General features: G+C 44.0%; 1 long non-coding RNA gene across 2 annotated transcripts; it reads right to left on the bottom strand.

The window, feature by feature from the left end:
* Nucleotides 1–11,350: 11,350 nt before the first annotated feature.
* Nucleotides 11,351–13,867, bottom strand: LOC125514644 (uncharacterized). Of its 2 annotated transcripts, XR_007286543.2 has the most exons (4): nt 13,188–13,867; nt 12,541–12,857; nt 12,317–12,405; nt 11,351–12,232 (listed from the first exon to the last, which is right to left on the bottom strand). It is a non-coding gene; the product is annotated as an uncharacterized LOC125514644 (long non-coding RNA). The 2 variants fall into 2 exon arrangements; XR_007286542.2 differs by having other exon boundaries at nt 11,351–12,405; nt 13,188–13,865.
* Between the last annotated feature and the right edge of the window lie 1,729 nt (nt 13,868–15,596).

Raw genomic sequence — 15,596 nt, 5'->3', positions numbered from 1 at the left:
CCACGTCAATCAAGTACATAAATAACATTACATCATCCAAACACTCATGGCCCGACTACGGTGCCAAAATAAAAGAGAACCCAACATGCGACACGGTCCCAATCACCCCCAACTGGGCACCACTACTGATCATCGGGAAAGGAAACATAGTATCGTTGAGAGTCTTCGTCGAACTCCCACTTGAGCTCACACGCGTCTCCTGGAGCGGAATCATTAGGCCCTGCATCTGGTGTAATAGTAATCTGTGAGCCACAGGGACTCCGCAATCTCGCACCCTCGCGATCAAGACTATTTGAGCTTATAGGTAAGGCAAGGTAAAATATGAGTGGAGCTGCAGCAAGCGACTAGCAAGTATGGTGGCTAACTTATTCGCAAAGGAGAGCGAGAAGAGGAGGCAAAGCGCGAGCGAGAAACTAGAGAGCAACCTGCGCAAACATTACTCCAACACGTGTCCACTTCCCGGACTCCGTCGAGAAGAGGCCGTCACGGTAACACACTCAGTTGATTCATTTTATTTTATTAAGGTTCAAGTTATCTACAACCGGACATTAACAAATTCCCATCTGCCCATAACCGCGGGCACGGCTTTCGAAAGTTCAATCCCTGCAGGGGAGTCCCAACTTAGCCCATGACAAGCTCTCACGGTCAACGAAGGAATAGACCTCCTCCCAAGACGTTCCGATCAGACTCGGTATCTCGGTAACTCAAGACACTTCGACAGGTTAAAACAAGACCAGCAACACCGCCCGAATGTGCCAACAAATCCCGATAGGAGCTGCACATGTCTCTTTCTCAGGGCACACTCAGATTGTCCTAGGTACGGGTAGGCCAGCCCAGAGTTGCCCCTGGTGGCCACCGGTAGCTGACAGGTGGACCAACACTCAGAGGAACACTGGCCCGGGGGGTTAAAATAAGATGACCCTTGAGTCTGCAGAACCCAAGGGAAAGAAAAGGCTAGGTGGCAAATGGTAAAACCAAGGTTGGGCATTGCTGGAAAAGCTTTAATCAAGGCGAAATATCAAGGGGTTCCCATTATAACCCAACCGCGTAAGGAACGCAAAATTCGGGAACATAACACCGATATGACGGAAACTAGGGCGGCAAGAGTGGAACAAAACACTAGGCCAGAGGCCGAGCCTTCCACCCTTTACCAAGTATATAGATGCATTAAGATAACATGGCAATATAATGATATCCCAACAAGTAAATAAATGTTCCAACAAGGAACGGCCTCCAATCTTCACCTGCAACTAGCAACTCTATAAGAGGGGCTGAGCAAAGCGGTAACATAGCCAATCAACGGTTTGCTAGGACAAAGGTGGGTTAGAGGTTTGACATGGCAATTTGGGAGGCTGGCAAGCAAGTGGTAGGCATCGTAGCAATGGCATAGAAAAAGAGCGAGCAAACTAGCATAGCAAAGATAGTAGTGATTTCGAGGGTATGATCATCTTGCCTGCACAGTTGTCAGGGTTGACTGGATCCTCAAGAGCAAACTCAACGGGCTCCTCGTTAGCGAACTCGTCTCCCGGCTCTACCCAAACAAGACAAACAAGCAACAAGGATACAATCAACCACGTGCAAGACCAAGCAATATGATGAAATGATGATATGCTATGCGGGATGCGATGCGGGATGCAAAATGCAAGATATGACAGGAAATGCATGAACCTGGCCTCAACTTGGAATTCCAAGTGTGCCACTGGAAAGATGAGATGAAATCGCTTGAAAATGATATAAAGAACGCCGGAATCGGAGTTACGGTTTGGAAATGGCAAGCGTTTCAAAAATGACAACGGTCTGCGATTTACAGCAAGTAGGCATCTAAATGCAATGAAATGAACATGCTACAGCACCCAACCATGACAACAAAATACATGGCAGGGATGCACACAGGATGCTCAACAAAAGTCTAGCACTGAGCTACGGCCAATTCATCCATTAACAGGTTCAAACAAGCATGGCAAAAACGCAAATGGATAACAGATCTCAGACTTAGTGAAATTAACACTTGTCTGGAATTTCAGATCATATAGCCCTCTTCGGAGCAACGAAACAACATGCTACATGACCTGAACATGACAAAGAAAGACATGGCATGGAGCTACTCAACAAGCTTAACAAAAATCCCTTACTGACCTTGAGCCAAAAGGGATCAGAAAATATACTAACAAGCACACGAACGTAGAAAAAACATAATCAGTTTTCAGACTTAGTGAAAACTGGGACATGCTGAAACATAACTCACGAAGGCATGTTTACGAGCTCGATGCACTCACTACGGTGCAATTCCTGGCAAGACAAGCATACATCCCTTAAGAAGGCACAAAATGCAAGCTAGACATGGCAAGAACAATGGCATAGCATGCATGGACCAACTACAATAGCATCGGCAAAATCGCAAACAAGTTGACGATCTGCCCAGATTCACAACGAAGCAAAAGTAGAGCTCGATTGACTCAATCTAGGTTGCTCCATAATTGCAAACAAAGACATGGATGGATAGAGCATAACAAGATTAACAAAATACTTATCATCCTCAAAAGAGGCACGGATCACTAGGAAACAGTATGGACATATGGCATCATGAACTAAATAACCCCAGACTTAGTGAAAACTACTAAGTCCCTGAAAACAGATTTACCGGGTGCCTCACTTTGCAAGCTTGCACAAGTCACCACACACATCACAAAAATGCATGGGTTGCACCTCTGGAAAGATAACAAAATCCTTAACAAAACATATGTAGGACTCACAGGCATATCATGCACACAATAATCATGGCAAAAATGACAAAAGTCTAAGATGAACTAGTAGATCTGACAATTAACTCCCGAAGCCTCCTTCTAACAGCATTTCGGGCATCAAGATGCACTCAAATGAAAATGATGCAATGGAATGAAATGATGTACTCATCGAGACGAACATTTTGATATGCTATATGCATGAATCGGAGCTACGGATGCAAAGTTACGGGGCCTTGAACAGGAGCATATGGACTGAAAATTTTAAGGACTTGGAGAAAAAAACAACCAGATCTAGGGTTCTTCGGCGGGCATGCGAACCGAGGCCGGATCTTGAGCTCGCCGGAGCTTCTCGTCGGAGTAGGAGGGAGGGCCAGCCGGGGCTTGCCGGAGATGGGGAGGAGCGGGGCCGGCGCGGCGCGGGCGCGGCGCTCCTCGGCGGCGGGCTCCCGCGGTAGGGGCGGCGAGGCACGGTGGGCGGGGCGGCAGCGGCCGGCGCGCGCGGCGGCGACGGCAGCGGGCGGCGCGGCGCGTGGAGGCGGCGGCAGCAGCGCGATGGGCCTCGGGGGCCGGCTCCGGGCTCCCCGGGCCGCGCGGCGGCGGGCGAGTGGCGCGTGGCCACGTGGCAGCGGCGGGGCTGGGCGAACGCTGTCCGGCCTCGTCCGGACACGTCCGGCGGCGGCGCGTGGATGGATCTAGGGTTTAGGGGGAGGGGAGACCCGTGAATTTCGGAGGGGGTGATATTTATAGGCATAGAGGGAGCTCGGAGAGTCCAAATATGGTGCGGTTTTCGGCCACGCGATCGTGATCGAACGCTCTAGGACATGGAGCAGAGTTTGGTGGGTTTTGGGCCAAATTGGAGGGGTGTTGGGCTGCAACACACACGAGGCCTTTTCGGTCCCTCGGTTAACCGTTGGAGTATCAAACGAAGTCCAAATGGTACGAAACTTGACAGGCGGTCTACCGGTAGTATACCAAGGCCGCTTGGCAAGTCTCGGTCCAATCCGGAAATGTTTAATCCCCACACACGAAAGAAAGCTAGAAATGACCACCGGAGGAGAACGAAACACCGGAATGCAAAACGGACAACGGGGAAAATGCTCGAATGCATGAGACGAACACGTATGCAAATGCAATGCACATGATGACATGATATGAGATGCATGACAATGACAACAACACACGGAGACAAAAACCCGAACCCGAGGAAATAAATAACTTAACGCCGGAAACGGCAAGAGTTGGAGTACAAATAGGGAAAGTTACATCCGGGGTGTTACACTAATAGTATTGGAGTCACAAGGATTGAATGTAATATTAGGCATGGATTGGTTATCGAAGTATGGAGGGAACATTGACTGTGCCAGTAAGTCGATTTTGCTCACCACCCCAGAAGGAAGAAGGATCATGTATGTATCCCGGCATGTGCCGGATGGGACTCAAGTAAATTCCTTATCAGGAGTTGTACAGGAGGAAGTACCAGTGGTGAAGGATTTCCCGGATGTATTTCCCGAAGAGTTGCCAGGCATGCCACCGGATAGAGACATTGAGTTTTTGATTGAGCTTTTGGCAGGCACAGGGCCAATATCTAAGAGACCGTACAGAATGCCCGCACAAGATTTGGAGGAAATTAAGAAGCAAATTAAGGAGTTACTGGATAAAGGTTATATCCGCCCAAGTTCGTCACCTTGGGGATCACCGGTACTTCTAGTGGAGAAGAAGGATGGATCGTTAAGGATGGTTCTTGATTATCATGGACTGAATGAAGTAACGATCAAGAACAAGTACCCACTACCGATGATCAATGATTTGTTTGACCAGTTGCAAGGAGCTAAGGTGTTTTACAAGATCGATCTGCGATCAGGGTACCACCAGTTGAAGATTCGAGAGCAGGATATACCTAAGACAACTTTTACCACAAGGTACGGGCTATATGAGTATACCGTTATGTCATTTGGCCTAACAAACGCACCTGCCTATTTCATGAACATGATGAACAAGGTGTTTATGGAGTTTTTGGATAAGTTCGTTCTGGTGTTCATTGATGATATTATGGTCTACTCGAAGAATGAAGAAGAGCATAAAGAGCATTTGCGTTTAGTACTTAGGAAGCTCGGAGAACATCAATTATACGCCAAGTTCAGAAAGTGTGAGTTTTGGTTCAAGGAAGTTGGATTTCTTGGACATGTTATATCCAGAGAAGGAATAGCGGTAGACCCCACCAATGTTGTCACTGTGAAAAATTGGGAGTCACCCATGACAGTTGGAGAGATCCGGAGTTTCCTTGGACTCGCAGGATACTACCGGAGGTTCATTGAAAATTTCTCGAAGATTGCAAAGCCCATGACTGAGTTGTTGAAGAAGGACACCAAATTTAAATGGACTGAGGAATGTGAGGCCAGTTTTCAGGAGTTGAAGAGACGCCTGGTTACATCACCAGTGTTTATTCCGCCAGATCAACGCAAGGATTATGAAGTGTATTGCGACGCTTCTCGTCGAGGACTTGGAGCAGTGCTTATGCAAGAAGGAAGAGTTGTTTCATATGCCTCACGACAGCTTAAACCCCATGAGTTAAATTATGCCACGCATGATTTGGAGTTAGCAACCATAGTGCATGCGTTGAAGACTTGGAGACATTTTCTCATCGGAAACCATTGAGAGGTATACACGGATCACAAGAGTTTGAAGTATATCTTCACGCAGAAGGAGTTGAATCTCAGGCAGAGGAGATGGTTGAAGCTCATTAAGGATTATGATATGAAGTTGCACTATCATCCCGGAAAGGCTAACGTAGTAGCCGATGCGTTGAGCCGCAAGAGTCATGTCAATACACTCATGACCGGAGAGTTATCCAAGGAGTTAGCAGAAGACCTTCGCGAGCTATGTTTGGAAATAGTTTCGAGAGGTTATGTAGCAGCTTTGGAGATTCAGTCTACTTTGATGGATAAGATCAGAGAAGCGCAGAAGACAGACAAGGAGATTGCCGAGATAAAGGAAAGAATGAGCAAAGGAAAAGCTAAAGGATTTCGTGAGGATGAGCACGATACCTTATGGTTTGAGGACCGCATATATGTGCCAAATGATCAGGAGATCAGGAAGTTGATTCTGCAAGAGGCCCATGACTCACCATATTCGATTCACCCAGGAAATACCAAGATGTACCTGGATCTAAAGGATAGATTCTGGTGGACCGGAATGAAGAAGGATATTGCAGAGTATGTAGCAGTTTGTGATGTATGTCAGAGGGTGAAGGCAGAGCATCAGAAGCCAGCAGGATTGCTGCAATCATTGCCGATACCCGAATGGAAGTGGGATAAGCTAGGCATGGATTTTATCACGGGATTACCTAGGACTCGTTCAGGCTATGACTCGATATGGGTTGTAGTCAATCGTTTGACGAAAGTAGCTCATTTCATCCTAGTTAAGACCACTTACACTAGTGCTAAGTTGGCAAAGATATACATGACCAGGATCGTATGTCTGCATGGAGTTCCGAGGACCATTGTATCAGATAGAGGAACCCAGTTTACTTCAAAGTTTTTGAATCAGTTGCATGAAACTTTGGGAACCAGGCTAGAGTTCAGTACAGCTTTTCACCCGCAGACAGATGGATAGACCGAGAGAGTAAATCAGATTTTGGAGGACATGTTGAGAGCTTGTGCACTAGATTATGGATCTAGTTGGGATGATAATTTGCCGTATGCGGAGTTCTCTTATAACAACAGTTATCAAGCCAGTTTGAAGATGGCCCCTTTCGAAGCACTATACGGAAGGAGGTGCAGAACACCGTTGTTGTGGGACGAAGTTGGAGACCGACAGTTGTTTGGGCCAGATCTGATTTAAGAGTCTGAAGAGAAGGTTAAGCTGATTCGCGATAGACTCAAGGTAGCCCAGTCCAGGCCGAAGAGTTATGCGGATTCAAAACGCAAGGAGACAGTTTACGAAGTTGGAGACAGAGTGTATCTTCGTGTATCGCCACTTCGAGGAGTGAAGCGCTTTGGAGTTAAGGGGAAGCTAGCACCACGTTTTGTGGGACCATACAAAGTTTTGGAACGTATGGGAGAAGTTGCTTACAAATTGGAATTACCCGAAGGATTGTCCGGAGTTCACGATGTGTTTCACGTTTCTCGGTTGAAGAAGTGCCACACAGAGATGGCTGATATTCCTCTGATAGATACAGTGTCGTTGTAAGTGATATAGTTGGATAGCGATTTGACCTACGAGGAGAAGCCAGTCAGAATTCTCGAGTTTGCCAGCCGTGTTACACGCAGCAAGGTTATCAAATTTTGCAAAGTTCAGGGGAGCCACCATACCGAGGATGAAGCCACCTGGGAACGAGAGGAAGACCTACGGAAAGATCACCCTCACCTATTTTCTAGCCAACCCGAATCTCAAGGGCGAGATTCATCTTAAGGGGGCTAGGTTTGTAACATACCAAATTTTCAATTTGGAATGTTATACATTAGAGCATCATTGCATATCATATTTTATTGCATTTTGGCTTGATCCTAGAAATTCTACGCAACTCAAGGACCTACGGAGAGAGTTGGGGATTTCGTTATTTTGATATTTGAGTTTTCTCGAATTTTGAAAAAAGGATCGTTTGATTTTAATTATTTTTCTCTCGAATATTTCTTTTATAAAAATAAAAGAGAGAGGATAAAATGACTTCCTCAAAATAAAGAAATATTGGATATTTAATATTAAAATCAAATAAGATTTTTATTCGGAGTTTTATCGCTATTTTATTTGAATTAGGAAAAATATGCATTTTTCAAAATTGTGAATAGGCCCAAATAAATGTTCACCTAGTCCGGCCTATTTTTAGAGGACGGGGAAATTTTATTTTGGGATTTTTGGAGTCCGTTTAGTATTTATTTTCTTTCTTTTTCTGCACGTCGGAATTTTTTTTTAAAGTCAAACCGACTTTGGGCCGTACCCAGCCAGGAGACCTCGGGCCGGCCCTTTTATAAGCCGCCGCCCCGCACCCTGCAGCCCACCCGCCACCCGCGCCCTGTTAGCCCTAGCCGCCGCCGCCGTCTCGTCGGAGGTAGTCGTCGCCGCCTCGGTTTTCATGAGAGAACCGATCGGTTTTTTTCCCGAAACCCTAGATCCTTTTTTTAGTTTTGGTTCGGTTTTTTCAGTTTAGTTATTTAGCGGACGTCCGTTCATACTTTTGTTTTAACGAACGGTTTTCGTCCGTTAGCCGCACACAGCGAACGTTCGTTCGTTAGCCTGTTCGTCAGTTTTTCTTTTTCTCGGATTTTCCGCGATTATTTTCAATCATGATTTCTAATCCGATTTTCGTTTTAGTTTTAACTTTTCGCTCGTTTATCGGAATCAGGCGATTCAAGTGCCTAGAGTATCGTCTCGAAGCCCTCTTTCTGTTTAACCAACTTAAACAAGTTTTTGCTACTGTAAAATTTGACTTTAGTCCAGATTAGTAAATGAAGCTTATTTCTCTCGTCGTTCGAGTTTTGTTGCTTCGTTTGATTTGATTCTTTTTGCAAACTGGAGTTCTTAAGTTGAACTTTCTGGTTAGATCTCTTATTTGAGTTTTACCCGTGGCCTTGCTTGATTTCTTATTGTATGCTTGTTTGTTTGCGATAGAGTACCCGGAGTGTGACGCGTGCTACTACGAGTCTCTAGGTTTCGCGGATCATCAGCAAGGCAAGTGACACTTTGGTCATACCTATTTACTACCCTGTTTTATTGCATTAGATGAATCCTCAAACAATTGCATGGTTAGGATCTGAATTAAATTGTGGGTATTGGGAAGTAGATGATGAGGTAGAACCTATCACCTGTTTTATTATCAAAACCTTGGGAGTTACTTCTACGTTTCTTGTACTACTATGCTATGCTTGTAGACGTGGATTGGGTTTGAGTGTATTAATGACAGATGTGAGATTTTTAATTAATGGTTCAACTTAAGGTGGCAACTTAAATACACATCTGGGTGGATTGAGGCACCTGGGGAATTCCAGTGATTACCTGTATTTTTGGAAATCCCGGGGTACCGTGCGATTCTCCTATAGACTGCCACCCAGACTCAAAGGGATCATAAGATTATTCATGCTAGAAACTTCCATGTGCAGCCACAAGCTATTATGGGCTCTAGCATAGTTGATTAAGTCGTGTGAACTCTTACAGTGGTAGACTAGCAGATGTAGGGGATGTAGGTGGTACTGTCTACCCATGGTAAGGTGCTAACGCTTCTGAAAGACTGTGTCTCGGTCATCCGTTTCTCAAACACCATGCAGTGCGAGAAATCCAACGGAGGAGATCGAGTCTTGTGGGGAAAAGTGTGCAAACTTCTGTAGAGTGTACAAACTAATCATGGTTAGCCGTGTCCCCGGTTATGGACATCTTGAGTATCTGGTTCTTGGATTATCATGTGGATCTCATCACTCTAAATTAATTTTGATTGGTTGTTAGTTACTTTTAATTGTGATTGAGATGGGGTTTACCATTCTCAATGTTTTCAACCAACTTTGTAGTTCAATAAAATATATTCCTTTGAAGTAGGGGAAAATAGGCTTTTCGCAAAACCTATTAACCATACAGCCTCCACCAGCCAAATATGCATGTAGTGATAACATTATTCTGTTCATTACTCTCTTGTGTTACTTTGCCAGCATATTCTATGTGCTGACCCGTTTTCGGGCTTCAACTATCATGTTGCAGACTTTTCAGACGACGAGTAAGGAGCCTTAGGTCGTGGTCTTTCACTCAGTGATGCCATTGGAGTTGATGGACTCACTTTATCTTCCAAGCCTTCCGTTGTTATCGTATTAGATGGCCTTAAGCCATATTTATTGTAATAAGTTCTCCTTTGAGACATTCGATGTAATAAGTGTGTGATTGCTACTCTGTTATAAATCCTGCAAGTATTGCGCGTGTCAGCATTACCGATCCAGGGATGACACTTATGCACAGAGACTCGACCGTTTGAGGTCTGGTCGCTATAGATTTTGAGTCTAATATTAAAGAATTTATTACTTCGCAAAAGAATTTCAGTGCTTTGATTGAAGAAAAATTGCTTAAGATTGATGAGTTGGCTAGGAACGTTGATAGAATTTATCTTGATATTGATTCTTTGAAACTTAGATCTATTCCATAAGCATGATATCAATGAGTCTCTCAAAGCCATGAGAATTTCCATTGATGAGTGCAAAGAAAAAACCGCTAGGATGCGTGCTAAGAAAGATTGCTTTATAAAAGTGTGTTCTTCTAGTTTCCATGATAATAAAGATGAAGATCTAAAAGTTATTGATGTGTCCCCTATTAAATCTTTGTTTTGCAATATGAATCTTGATAATGATGGGACTGAATATGATCCACCTTTACCGTGAAGGCGTTCCAGAAATTCGGAGTCTTTAGATCTTGATGCTAAAATTGTTAAAAGTGGGATTGAAGAGGTCAAAACTTTAAATATCAATGAACCCACTATTTTGGATTTCAAAAAATTTAATTATGATAATTTCTCTTTAATAGATTGTATTTCCTTGTTGCAATCCGTGCTAAATTCTCCTCATGCTTATAGTCAAAATAAAGCCTTTACCAAACATATCGTTGATGTTTTGATGCAATTTTATGAAGAAAAACTTGAGTTGGAAGTTTCTATCCCTAGAAAACTTTTTGATGAGTGGGAACCTACTATTAAAATTAAAATTAAAGATCATGAATGCTATGCTTTGTGTGATTTGGGTGCTAGTGTTTCCACGATTCCAAAGACTTTGTGTGATTTGCTAGGTTTTCGTAATTTTGATGATTGCTCTTTAAACTTACACCTTCCGGATTCAACTATTAAGAAAACCATGAGAACAATTAATGATGTTCTTATTGTTGCAAATAGGAATTATGTTCCCGTAGATTTTATTGTTCTTGACATAGATTGCAATCCTTCTTGTCTTATTATTCTTGGTAGACCTTTCCTTAGAGTGATTGGTACAATTATTGATATGGAAGGGAATATTATTTTCCAATTTCCGTTAAGGAAAGGCATGGAACACTTCCCTAGAAAGAAAATTAAATTACTATATGAATCTATTATGAGAGCCACTTATGGATTGCCTATCAAAGATGGCAATACCTAGATTTATTCTTGCTTTTATGCCTAGCTAGGGGCGTTAAACGATAGCGCTTGTTGGAAGGCGACCCAATTTTATTTTTATTCCTTGCTTCTTGCTCCTATTTAGTAATAAATAATTTATCTAGCCCCTGTTTTGATTGTGTTTTTTGTGTTTAACTAGCATACATACCCGTGCGTTGCAACGGGAGAAAAAATCCAAATGCACCCAATAAACATCAAAACATGTTCAAGACCCCACAAATCCACGTCCGTTCTTTGAAAGTGGGAACATGAGTGAAACGGGGTGGATAGGGGATAGAAGATCGACAAGTAGAAAAACATTCCTCGTTTTCCTATCATTACTAACAAAATGAGCTATAGATAAAATTGTACAGTATTCTAAATAAGTGTATAGCTATAAAGAAAATGATCATATATAGTAGAATCCGTACATTATCTAGCCAACCATTTTGTAATGATATGTTCACAAATTTTAGTTGTATTATTACTGGCTCGTGTATCATTCTCTCCCATAGAAATCATACAACAAAAAGCTTCAGAACGCAAATGGCCAACATACTCTGAATCGGTTCTCATACACACACTCTATAATATAAATTCAGACCATATACTCTCAGCTTCTACGACAAAGAAATTGAAGCAAGGTATGCTGCATTGGTCAGTTCGTCCATGAGAAAATGCAGTTGAAGGCCTCCATCCTAAAAGCCGAGACCACAACCATATCTTGTGGTGGTCGATGTGTAACCGGATGAAGGAGCGCACGCTGAGCAACCACAAGTTGGTGGCTGCCACGTTATCTTCGGCAGATCGTTGGCTGAGGTCGAGAGCCTTGACGGTGTCTGAGCAGAGGGCGAGCGCGCGCGCAGCATATGTATGCAGATCGTTGGCTGAGGTCGAGAGCCTTGAACGTGTCTGAGCAGAGGGTGAGCGCGCGCGCAGCATATGTATGCAGACTCCGCAACAAAATTGAAAAAAAAATCTCAACTTTGTCAGCCCGGCGAAAGGGCCAGGTTAGTTCAAAATGTGCCACTTGCTGGTGTAAAAACATGGAGCTACAGGAAGCTATCTATAACATTGTAATGGGATTAAAATTAGCTAGCTAGTATCGTATGTCTGCAAACTTGTCATCTTAATTATGCAAAAACAAAAATCTAAAGCTAGCTGAGCATAAATGGTTTGGTGCCCCTTGGGTTGTTTTCTTGTCCTAACATAACATGGAGGAGGTACCAAGGGTTCAGCATTGAGCTTTGATTTACCTCCAAGAAAATTAGGACTCCATTTGCCTATTTGATCCTTACCAGTTTATTACTTCCCTATCTGTCAATTCCATGATCTTCCACAATGCTTCCAACCGCTTCATAACTCCTGTCGGTCCCTTGAGGTGGAAATTTTCATGCTGAGATGCAACAAAATTTATATCATGCATTAAGTCATGCAAAAATACCAACCTGCAGTATAGTTTGACATAGATACAAATTACCATCCTTCTCAGTAGCATCTCAAAACACCAAAAGGCATCTGCATCATCCTCGTATAGAACAACAAAAGGGGAAACCAGATCGCTCATACCTACAATCAACTTGTACCATTTAGGCAGTTTAAATAATTAAAGCAAAATGATGCAATGCTCTATTGAAATGCAACCCTTACAGTATCCAGGGGATGGATCAACCCATGCATAAAATGGAAGTATATCTGACAAACCTTCATGGCAGCCGCCGCTTGAACCCCGCAGGTCGCCGCCCACGGAGCCGCTCGTCGCCAGCCCCTTCAGAATCACCAGATCCAGCCGCCTCCGCTCCAGTCCTAGTGCCGGGCCTCGCGAGCTCCTCCCCTCGTCCTCCTACATCGACCTGAGCCGCCATGGACGGCCAATGCGTCCACGTTGATTGCCGGCGAACGCGCGCGTCCGATGCATATGGCCCTGCCTCCGCGCCTCCCCTCCTGCTCCTCCTCTCGTCCGCCATGTGCTCGCCGCCGTCGTCCTACTCCCAATCGGATCGGGAGCGCCGCCGCTCAATCTGCAGACCAAAAAGAATATCGAACAGTTTTTTCTTAACTCAAATATAGTTCACACGGGTTAATTTATTGTTTCATGTGCACATATTGATCAAATAAATTCTCCCAATCTAGTTAATTGTACTGCTGGATTTTGGTGGTCATTCTGAATGTACAGATTTGTTGTGAGGATCTCTGAACTAATATGGATATGTTGACGAACTATAACTTAGCACTATATCTGGTTCTTTCTATCAGTTTGATTTTGGTCATCCAAGTGGATATATACAGCAGTCATGCAGCCACAGTCTGCACTATTTGGTTAATGAGAACGGGAGGAGCACAACACTTACCCCATCGCTTATCTCAGCCAGCTTCAGGTCCACCATGGCCACCTACACCGAGCACCATATCACGTCCCGAGCTTAGTTGTCGATTCATCTACACCAACCCAATCACCATAAACAGGGATACAATCAGATCTAATAAGAGATAGCTCCATGACCATGAGAAAAGCTAATCGGGGCAAGGCGGTCGGTGCTGGGCGACCGCAGCGACGGCCATGTAACCGGGACGCGAGGAGGAAGGAATCGGTAGGCGGTGTGATGCCCTCATCCTCTGGCTTGTAGTCCGATCTGTCCCCATCATCCCCGTCCGCTCCTCCGCCGCCTCCACCTCCCTCTCCTACTCCTACTGGCTCCTCTGCCTCCTCCACCTTCCTCTCCTCCTCCTACCAGCTCCGCTGTCTGCACCTCCCTCTCCTCCTCCTACCACCCGTTGCCCGTGGCGGCGCGGAGTGTGCCGAGCAGCCCGTCGCGGTCGGCGGCACGCGCTCGAGACGGCCGGCGCGAGCCCGGAGTGCGGCGGCCTGGGCATCGGCGTCGGCGAATTGCACGCGAGGGACTTGGACGACACGGGGAGGAGGGCGCGGCGGACGATGCGGGCCGGCGGCGGGGAGGCGGCGGATCCAGATGGGGGTGCGAGGCGCGGTCGCTTGACTCGGGGGTGGGTTTTTTTTCATGTGTGTCCACGCGTGGGGCAGAAATCCGAAACGTTGTTTCCACGGGTGGACTGCGGGATCAATTATTAAAAATCACAGGGACGTTTTTGCAAAAACGGCGCGACGGTGAACCCAGAGACTCATGCTTTATTATTAGGCAGAGATTATTGTTTGTGCCAAATAGAACCGTTGGGAAGACTTGGGGAAAGTCTTTTTAATATTGTTGTAAAAAACAGAAACTTTAGCGCTTACGAGAATTGTTGTCATTTTTATTTGAAAAGTGATATTTAGTTAATTCTTTTTGCAGATGATTAATAGATAAATTTCTCACGTTCAGCAATTTATTTTAGAATTTTGGGGTTCCAGAACTTGCGTTAGCTACATATTACTATAGACTGTTCTGTTTTTGACAGATTCTATTTTTCATGTGTTGTTTGCTTATTTTGAAAAGTTCATGGCTAGTAAAATAGTTTATAAACCATAGAGAAGTTGGAATACAGTAGGTTTAACACCAATATAAATAAATAATGAGTTCATTACAGTACCTTGAAGTGGTGTTTTGTTTTCTTTCGCTAATGGAGCTCACGATGTGTTGTGAAGTTTTTAATTTTTGGGTGAAAGATTTGATGGATTATGGAACAAGGAGTGGCAAGAGCCTAATCTTGAGGTTGCCCATGGCACCCCAAGATAATCTAAGGATACCTAAAAGCCCAAGCTTGGGGATGCCCCGGAAGGCATCCCCTCTTTCGTATACTTCCATTGGTAATTTTACTTGAAGCTATATTTTTATTTACCACATGATATGTGTTTTGCTTGGAGCGTCTTGTATTATTTGAGTCTTTATTTGTTAGTTTTCCACAATCATCCTTGCGGTACACACCTTTTGAAAGAGACACACATGATTCAGAAATTGTTAGAATACTCTATATGCTTCACTTATATCTTTTGAGTTCTATAGTTTTTGTTCTGGTACTTCACTTATATCTTTTAGGGCACGGTGGTGGATCTGTTTTATAGAAACTATTGTTCTCTCATGCTTCACTTAGATTATTTTGAGAGTCCTACAAAACAGCGTGGTAATTTGCTTTAATTATGTTAGGCACTCAAGATTTATAAAAAAAATCTTATGAGTGTGTTGAATACTATGAGAAGTTTGATACTTGATAATTGTTCTGAGATATGGAGATGGTGATATTAGAGTCGTGCTAGTTGAGTAGTTATGAATTTGAGAAATGCTTGTGTTGAAGTTGGTGATTCCCGTAGCATGCATGTATGGTGAACCGTTATGTGAAGAAGTTGGAGCATGAATTATTTATTGATTGTCTTCCTTATGAGTGGCGGTCGGGGACAAGCGATGGTCTTTTTCTACCAATCTATCCCCCTAGGAGCATGCGTAGTACTTTGCTTCGATAACTAATAGATTTTTACAATAAGTATGTGAGTTCTTTATGACTAATGTTGAGTCCATGGATTATACGCACTCTCACCCTTCCACCATCGCTAGCCTCTCTAATATCGCGCACCTTTTGCCGATATCATACACCCACCATATACCTTTCTCAAAATAGCCACCATACCTACCTATCATGGCATTTTCATAGCCATTCTGAGATATATTGCCATGCAACTTTCCACTGTTCCATTTACTATGACACGCTCCATCATTGTCATATTACTTTGCATGATCATGTAGTTGACATTTCAGTTGTGGCAAAGCCACCGTTCATAATTCTTTCGTACAAGTCACTCATGCATCATTGCT

The sequence above is a fragment of the Triticum urartu genome, chromosome 6A (assembly GCF_056163025.1).
Source record: "Triticum urartu cultivar PI428250 chromosome 6A, HENAU_Tu73, whole genome shotgun sequence".
NCBI lineage: Eukaryota > Viridiplantae > Streptophyta > Magnoliopsida > Poales > Poaceae > Triticum > Triticum urartu.
The sequence above is the reverse complement of the archived record's forward strand: the minus strand, read 5'-3'. Positions and strand labels throughout refer to the sequence as shown.